The 9,271-nt window shown below is 37.1% G+C and overlaps 1 long non-coding RNA gene across 1 annotated transcript in view; it reads right to left on the bottom strand.

Annotated features, from left to right (window-relative positions):
* Positions 1–6,283: 6,283 nt before the first annotated feature.
* The window catches only part of LOC130852546 (uncharacterized), a 115,122-nt gene continuing 112,134 nt past the window's right edge, over positions 6,284–9,271 (bottom strand). The window contains exon 3 of the long non-coding RNA XR_009053376.1: positions 6,284–7,751. This is a non-coding gene — a long non-coding RNA (uncharacterized LOC130852546). The remainder of the gene's footprint in view (positions 7,752–9,271) is intronic.

Below are 9,271 nucleotides of genomic sequence, written 5' to 3'. Positions count from 1 at the left end.
TCGTTTTTGACGATGGCTAACCTTATTCAGTTTGTGGCAACCAGCGCTCTCCTTTCTAGAGTGGGAAAACACTTTCCCCCCTCTTCAATCCAGGAGCTCGTGAATACACTAGTGTATTTAGCAGAGCCGCTAGTGATCTGCACAATCTCAGTGTTCATAATGAGAGAAGCCTCCTTTCTGACCTTGGAGAGGTTGCTAGTTAATTATGCAGACTGCAGGCTCTTGGGCATGTTGAAGTAAAGGTTTACTTTCTAATGGAAAAGCTCTTTTCTGGCAGAGGGAAAATTATAACCAGTCTTTCTGCCTTGTAGGCTTGCGATTTGACCTTACTTAAACCCTTCTTGCATTCCTTAATTGCTAATACTGTTGAGTCTGGCTAGCTAATATTTTATTCTGGATTTTCACAACTATAAATGTAAGTGAAATGAACCTATTATTTTCTTTGCTGGTAACGTCTGTATCTGGTTTTGGCATAAAAGCAGTTCAGTCCTAAAATGAGTTTGGCAGTTTTCCCTCTTTTATGGAAGTATTTGTTTAAGGTACGGATTATCTGTTCCATTAAGATTTTATAAGCTCACTAATAAAATATTGATGGCAGGCCTCCCTAGGCTTCACTCTTCTTTCTACTTTGCACAGCTTCCTGGATTGATTTATTTTTAATTTTACCAAGTATTATTTTTTTAATCCCCATTTTCTACTGCATTGCCCTTAAAGAACATTTCTTTTCTTGATCCCCCAGCTTACTGCTTTCTTCTTCAGCTATCAATTTGATCAATTCCCATATATCGAAGTTCTTGATTTGATATTATTCACTTATTTGACAAATTTTTTTGAGTGTTAGGCAGTGTTCTGAACACTCACTAATGAGTATAGACCTTTATAAGGCTCTAATAGATCTTTTTCCCTCACTGATGGTAGTGACATTTTGTTCCTTGGTGAGCCCCTGTTTTATGTTAGAACAGATATGTTTCTTTGTGGTACTACTGTCTTTAATTTTATTTTTATTTCATACTAAAAATACCTCTTTTTTTCCTAACACAGTAATATGTGTATTTCAGGTATGAAGTGTTCATTTTCTTTCATTTTGGAGGTTAGTAATAGCATATACATCATGAAGCAACAAAACTTCTGGATTCTGATAGTTTTAATTTTGTAAACTAATTTTCTTTTTGATTTCTTTCCTAACTTGAGAGTATTGATCATTACTTATTCACACATATTCATTTATTCATTTAGTAATTATTAAGTTGTCTATAAATTTAATTTGTGTACCAGGCCACGTGCTGGGTGTTGGGGCTATAACGGTGCAGGAAGCGTGTTCTCGTCCCTTACAGAACCCAGAATCTACTGCGAGGGAAAAACACATACGTTTAACCAAAAATGTTGGTGTGACGCCATCATAAGGAAATTGAATAAGTTCAAAAGAAAAGAGGATTTAAAGTCAATAAAATTAGCAAAGAATTTGGACAAGAGAAAGGCCTTGCCCTGTCTATACTTATCAGGGAATGGTGTGCATATGAGGTGGAATATGAAGAAGGAGGGGTGCTGACACATGGGAACAGTAAGTTATGGTCACTGTTTTCGCTTTTTCTCTATGGTATTTTTTCCAGACTGTGGTCAGATTTTGAATAATGTTTGGGCACTGCTAACTTTCCTAGAAATAAGGAGACAAATGGGGTTATAAGCCTTCCCATTCATAGCAATGCTGACCAGCATGGTGGCTCTCTAGGTCACTTCTTATCAAAATACGTCCCTTCCCCGCCCACTTTATACAGAATGAAAGAGCAATACTTGAAATCTGATTTATTTACTTTTAATATTGTCTTTAAACAGGTGCTGTTAAGATTATAAACTTTTTATGATGTGTTCTTTGTTAGAGGAAACCAGTAGGTTTTTCCTACTGGTGGTGGGAATGTGAACAGCCACTATGGAAAACACTATGGAGGTTCCTTAAAAAACTAAAAATAGAACCACCATGTGATCCTGCAATCCCACTCCTAGTCATATATCCAAGGAAAACTCTAATTTGAAAAGATACATGTACCCCACTGTTCACAGGAGCACTATTTACAATAGCCAGGGCATGGAAGCAACCTAAATGTCCCTTAACAGATGAATGGACAAAGAAGATGTGGTATATGTGTATGTGTACACACACACACACACACACACACATATACATACATAATGGAATATTACTCAGCCATAAAAAAGAATGAAATAATACCATTTGCAGCAACATGGATGGACCTAGAGATTATCATATTACGTGAAGTAAGTCAGACAGAGAATAACAAATACCATATGATATCACCTACTTGTGGAATCTAAAAAAATGATACAGATGACAATTTGGGATCCACCCAAAAAAAGTAGTTTCAGAAGGATAGGGTCTGGTTCCAAAGATTTTTTAATGTGAGAAAATCAGAAGAAAAGGAAAAAATAGAGTAACTCTCTGAATTTATGACTTAATCCAAGGTTAAAATTAGGGTATCTGTAACAATAGATGATCTGTCAGCTCTTTAGAGAGATGCCTCTTATTTTTACAAGAATTGGGCAGCAGGTTAATGTTACCCCTGCTCAAAGGCCCTGGAATGGAGTTATGTTAGGCCAATGATTACACAGTGAGAGAATCCGTGTTGGTCCAACTATCTCTAACATGTGCCTGCATAGAGAGCCATCCCCTGTCCCCCACCAGACCCTGAGAGGTGAGCTAAGTCAGGGCTCATGGGCTAGGCAAGAATTCCCTCAGAAAATAATATTTAACCTAGGAGCAAATTTCTAAAATTTGTATTAAGGAGTATAATTAAGTAATCTGTCGGCAACATTGTAAACCAACTACACGTCAATAAAATAATTTATAAAAAATTTTTTAAATGCTGAAGGAACTGATAATTGTTTTTAAAAAGTGTATTTAGTTCTAAAGGAGCAACAAGGAACAGAAAACATTGGATATAAGGTGTTAACTTGTCAGGCTTTTGTGCAGAATGAAAAACTGTGACAAAGAGGAATGATCTGGAATTTGCCATTTGAGGGAATAATCATTTGGAGTTACTGAAGTGCTGAGATGTACAGGATCTTAACATTATAATGCAACAAGAGGGACTTCCCTGGTGGTCCAGTGGTTAAGACTCTGTGCTTCCACTGCAGGGGGCACAGGTTCAATCCCTGGTCAGGGAACTAAGATGTTGCATGCAGCAGGCGCAGCCAAAAAAATTTTTTTTAAGTAAATAGATAAAATAAATACATAAATAAAATGTAACAATAAATTGGTAAAGATTGAAAACATAATAATACCTAGTGTTAATGAGAATAGCTGTCTGAGTCTAACTTGGTAGAATCTTACAGGAAGGTGAGTTGGCAATATATTTCAAAAGTTTTGAATATATCCATACTGTTTGTCTCAGCTGTTCCACTTCAATGAATTTATCCTAATGAAACAACATTAACTAAGCACTAAGAATTGAGGTAGAAGCAGGGCTGATATTTTACATTTTTATTTACGTGATATAAACAAAAGGCTGATGAGTATACTCTCCTAACACTTGTTATGAGCTCTGATTTTTGTATTCCATTCTACTTTATTTTTTAAATTCTGCTTGCAGTTCTCTAGTTGAATTTATCACTCAATAATGGTCTACAAATCATAATCTAAAATCAATTGTCCTTGATGTAACCCTTGTAAGTTATAGATTTGCAAACATCTGGTCTGTCGTGTCTCTGTTAATTTTGCCACATGGGTATATTGTTTGTCAGAAATTTTTAATTTTGATGCACTCAAATTTATTCACTATTTGAGTCTTGGTTAGGAAATTTCCCATAGATATTCTCCTACATCTTCTTCAATTAGATTTATAAATATACCTTTTGAATTTCGGACTTCAGTCTGAGACCCACCTTTTTCATTATATAAGGATTCAACTTTATTTTCTTTACTTTTCTCCATAGAGTGAGCTAATTTGCCCAATACCATCCATTAAAAAATTTTTTTTGGTCTTTCCTTGGTAGTACCTTATTTATCATTTATCAAGCTCCCACATAACAGAGACTGATTTCTGTTTCTTGGTCCATTTGATTTTGCACTAGTACTCTATTGTCTGATCATTTTTAGTGTGATTTATATCAAAGTCAGAAGTCAGTCAAGTAAGGAGATAGGTTGTTTTCAGGCAATAGGGACAGCATCCAAGATCCAAAGATCACAATGTCTCCGCAGGGTGATTCTGCCTTAGACTTTTATAGGGAGGAGTAAACAAGTCGCAGAAGGGGTGATTTATAGTTGGGGTTGTTTTCCCAGCAGAAGTCTCAGTCAATTATATGAACAGGAAATGGTTTTCTCTGTGGTTAGCTAGTTTCAGGGGACAAACAATTTTAATCTTAGTGAATCAATCGTGAGACAGAATGAGAAGCTGGAGGATCGGTATCTGGCCTCATCAGCAGATTCAGGCAAAGGGGGAGAGGTCTGTATTTGGCCTTGTCAGTGTCCCCTCTTGTTCCATAAAAACATCATCTGTCTTAGAACAATCTCAGTAATTTCCGTGGGTTTTGGTCAAGGCTCAGGGAAATTGTCCGTGGAGTCAGCAGTTTCCTGTTGGCACTCCCCTTACAGCGCTAGCTTAATCATCTGTTGAGCTCGGATGGTGGTCTGAAGCTGAGAAAGGGTTCCGGAGAAAAGGCACTTAATTAGGATACTTATAAAAGAAAGAAAATTGGTTATTATAAAGTGTAACAAGGAGTAAAATCAAAGCCCGAGGCCATCAAGAGCCAGTCTAGTGGATTCCAGGAAATTGGTTTGGAGATCTTTTGAGGATGGGGTCAGGATTGTGGAGCAGTGAATTTCTTGGTTTGCATCTCACACGTTCTTGCTTATGACGCAGAGGTCAGAGAGGTTTGTAGGGGCAAATGTGAAACCACTGGGGACCCTGCATGTCTGTAGATAAGTGGGGAATAGAGGAATGGAGAAGGAGGGCAGAAATGGAATGGAATAGGGAAGACACGGCTCAGGAAGTTTTGAAACTAACGGACAATAGAAAAATTAAAGAATGATAAGAAGGATACAAAGGAGGAACATGGAGGGCATTGGATAGGGGAATCCCAGGCAATTGTGTTCCAGCATCGTGGGTGGGAGCTGACCCCATTATGGTGCCATCTGATTATTCTAGAATTCATGAGAAAGAAGTTTGTCTCATGTCATCATCTGCTTCTGGGAGTTCTCAAGGAGTCTCAGCCTAAGGTCTGCTGCTAGGGTGAATTTTCCCAACTTCAAAATAAGACGTGTAAAAAAAAAAAAAAAAAAAAAAAAAAAGACGTGTTTTTTTAAATATTAAAAGATAAAAGGTTGTAGTCCTTATAGTTTTGCAGCAGTACAAGTGGTTAGGAAGACAGTATAAGGTTCCTTCCACCTGGTTTCAAGATTGGGCTTTTGATGGTATTTTCTTCCAGGAGACCAGGTCTTCAGCATGAAGATTCTATAAGGTGGGATATCTAGGGTAAAGTTACACTTGAAGTATTGGTAATAAATATGAGTGTATTGAATAAGACCTTGGCAGTATTTAAGAATTGGATCAGATCTGAATCTCCTATGTTCTAGCAAGAGTAAGGAATCTTCATGGCCCTTCCAGTAATTGTTTCATAAAGGCAAAATCAACACTGAGAGGAAAGTGAGGCTCAAAGTATCATCAGGGCTAATGGCAAGACTTTGGGTTGAGTTAGGCTGGGTTCCTCAGCATTTGACTAACTTGAGTGTACTGTTGGCCCATTCTAATTTTTGCGGATTAAGTGCCTCTGTCCCTAAAGAGGAAAATATTGGGAAAAATTCTAGCAGCAACTTAGCTCAAGCTGTGGCAGTAGCGTATTTGCAGGGGAAAGCGTCCATGCATTCTTTGTAGAATGCAGACTATGGTTAGAACATATTTGTACCCATGAGACCTTGGGAGTTTAACAAAATCCATTTGCCAATGGAGATGGGCCTGAGGGAGCTGGCTGGCATCCTTGACCCACCTTTTCCTTTTTACCAGGATTGTGCTTCTGGCAGATGGGACAAATTGAGATTACCTGTTCGGTATGAGAGCTGAAGCATCCCCACCGATATTTGCAGAAGAGACCTTTGAGATTTCCTCTGTCATGATGGGTAACTTGTGGAAGCTCTGGAGCAATTTGGTAACTGCTCACAAATTAAGAGGAAAGTGCCTGAGCCACTGGGGCTAAAATGAGGTTAAAGTACCCGAAAGGCCAATGGCTACAACTGAAATAAGACCAGAATCAGAGGGATTAATTAATGGCAGAGTTTTATTTAACCTGTAAGGAATAGATAATGTAATTCCAGTGTTATTTGAATATTTATACAATGTAGGGAAAAAAGTGGGAAATCCCATATCTTTTTATAAAGCTTGTATGAAAATGAGAGTTTAGTAATAAAAATGAGCAAATTTGCTCTTGAAAGTAGATGCAAAATTTCAAATAAAATATTAGTAAATAGAATCCAGTAGTATAACAAATGAATAATACAATACGATCAAGTAGTATCTTCCAGGAATGCAGGGGTAATTCAGTATCAGGAAGCTAATTAACATTTCATTACAGATGCATCGACAAGTTAAAAGAGAAAAATTAAATATTCCTATCATTTCCAACTTAAAAGCATTTGATAAAATTTGGCAGCTCTTCCTCAAAAAATAGGAATCGTTATGAAAAATCAATAGCAAATAACATCTTTAAACGGCAAAACACTAAAGCCACATCAATAAAAATCAGAAACATGAACAAACATTTGTGGAACAAAGGTACTCAAAGTCCTTCCATGGAACCCCTTCTAGAATGTAAACACCATGTGTCAGGGGACTTTTGTTTTAGTCCCCAGAGTAGTCTCAGACCATAGAACACTGCCTGCGTCTCAGCAAACATTCAGTCAACATTTGCTAGGTGTTCACAACCATCAGGAACAGAACTGATACTATTATAATACTCAACCATTGTCTTGGAAGTTACAGCAAGAAGAGTAGGGTAAAGAAATGAAGTAACTGGTTTAACACTGGAGAAGCAGACATAAAAACCATCTATTTGCTGTTGATATTATTTTACACCTTTTAAAAGATTCTAATGAGAAAATACATTGGAATTAATAAATCTCATAAGGTGGCCTATAAGTACAAAAATGAATAACATTTCTCTATTTTAATAATAACTTCCTAGGAAAAGAAATGGGGAAATTTTTCCGTTCATAATGGCAACAGCATCTATCAAGTATTTGGAAATAAATTTAACGAGACTGGGATCTATATAAAGGAAACTATAAAAGCTATAAAAGTAAGGTGAACATTTTGACTATATTGAAATTAAAGTCATGTTTAGGAAAAATACTATAATCAAAGTGTATATATAATAAACAAATTTGGAAAAATATATTTTAAAAAATTTATTTATTTATTTACTTATTGGCTGTGTTGGGTCTTCATTGCTGTGCACAGGCTGTCTCCAGTTGCAGCAAGCAGGGGCTACTCTTTGTTGCAGTGCATGGGCTTCTCATCGCGGTGGCTTCTCATTGTGGAGCATGGGCTCTAGGCGTGTGAGCTTCACTAGTTGTGGCATGCAGGCTCAATAGTTCTGGCTTGTGGGCTCTAGAGTGCAGGCTCAATAGTTGTGGCACATGGGCTTAGTTGCTCCGAGGCATGTGGGATCTTCCCAGACCAGGGATCGAACCTGTGTCCCCTGCATTGACAGGTGGATTCTTAACCACTGTGCCACCAGGAAGGTCCCTGGAAAATATTTTTAAATCAGACAACAAATTATTTAAGATCTGTGATATACAAGGAACTCTTACATTTCAACAAAAAGAGATTAAACAGTAATGAAAAATTAGGTTGTTCTCAGATAAGGAAATCCAAATGAACACAAAGGGGAAAACTGCTCAAACGCAGTGGTAGTCAAGGAAATGCAAACTAAAATGATAATGAGATCCTCTTACCAGCATCCTGGCAAAAATAAAAAAGACATAGAGCACCTATTCCTTATAGGGACTTGTGATAAGAGTAGTCTCGTATGCTGCTGGTAGAAATGTCAGCTGTTAGACACTTTTTGGAAAACAATCTGGCAATAGCCAGCAATCCCTTTCCTGATGACCTAGATGATAGAAATAAAGGAATATACGTCCTATGAACTTTATTGTAGCATTGTTTGTCCTAGCAAAGTGAATGTTTATCAGTAAGAAAATAGATACCCCCCCCAAGCCATGGAATATTACACAGCTATTACGAAGATTGAGTTAGAGATACATGGTTGACTTGGGTGAATTTCCGTGAGATATTGTTGAGTAATAAAAGCAAGATGGAGATGAATATTTAATATGATTCTAGTTTTGTAAAACAATGTAGATTTATGTGCATGTGGGTTTTTTAGATATGATTAAATAAGCATAAGGAAAAGATGAAATGACATCAATAAAGCTGTCCACTTAAATTACCCTGGGGGGGGGTAGTGAAAGTAAAGGAGATTGTAGTAGAGGAGAGGAAGGAGAATGAGAATGAAAAGCAACCAAAAAGCTAAAGAAAAAACTGCATTAAAAGTATATATGTATTTTTGTAGTATTATGTGTGTGTGTTTGTAATTTTACATATGGCCAATGCTCATTATTTGCAAATTCTGTATTTTTTAATTTGCCTACTTACTAAAATTAATTTGTAACCACAAGTCAATACTTAGAGCATTTTCAGGTCATTCGCAGACACATGAACACTCAACCTGGGGAAGATGTTTGCAGTTGCCAGATGTGCCCTTTCCCAGCTCAGGTAGAGCAAGCTGACCCTCCACCTTCTGTGGCAGCTCTCAAACTGTCAATCAGTATTCTTTTCACAATCACTCTGGTGCCATTGTTTTCACATTTTTATGCTTTTTATTAGTGATTTTGCTGTTTAAAATGGCCCTGAGCAGAAGTGCTGTGTAGCGTTGCTAAGTGCAAGACTGTGATTACCTTACGGAGAAAATATATGTTAGGTAAGCTTCCTACAGGCATAACTTACAGTGCTGTTGGCTGTGAGATCTGTGTTAGTGAGTCAACACTATATATTAAATAAAGTGTCTTTAAACAGAGACATACGAGATTGTATTGATCAATCGACAAAAATGTGACCAGAGGCTCACAGGAACCCATCCCTGTGTTCCCCTAGAAGCAATGAATGGTTCAATATTCACTAATTCAGAGTTTGTGGAAACTTTATAGTTAACTACCACACATAACAAGAACCAACTGTATTTAATAGACATTTTTAAAAGATGAAGT

The sequence above is a fragment of the Hippopotamus amphibius genome, chromosome 4 (assembly GCF_030028045.1).
Source record: "Hippopotamus amphibius kiboko isolate mHipAmp2 chromosome 4, mHipAmp2.hap2, whole genome shotgun sequence".
In the NCBI taxonomy this organism is placed as follows: domain Eukaryota; kingdom Metazoa; phylum Chordata; class Mammalia; order Artiodactyla; family Hippopotamidae; genus Hippopotamus; species Hippopotamus amphibius.
The sequence above is the reverse complement of the archived record's forward strand: the minus strand, read 5'-3'. Positions and strand labels throughout refer to the sequence as shown.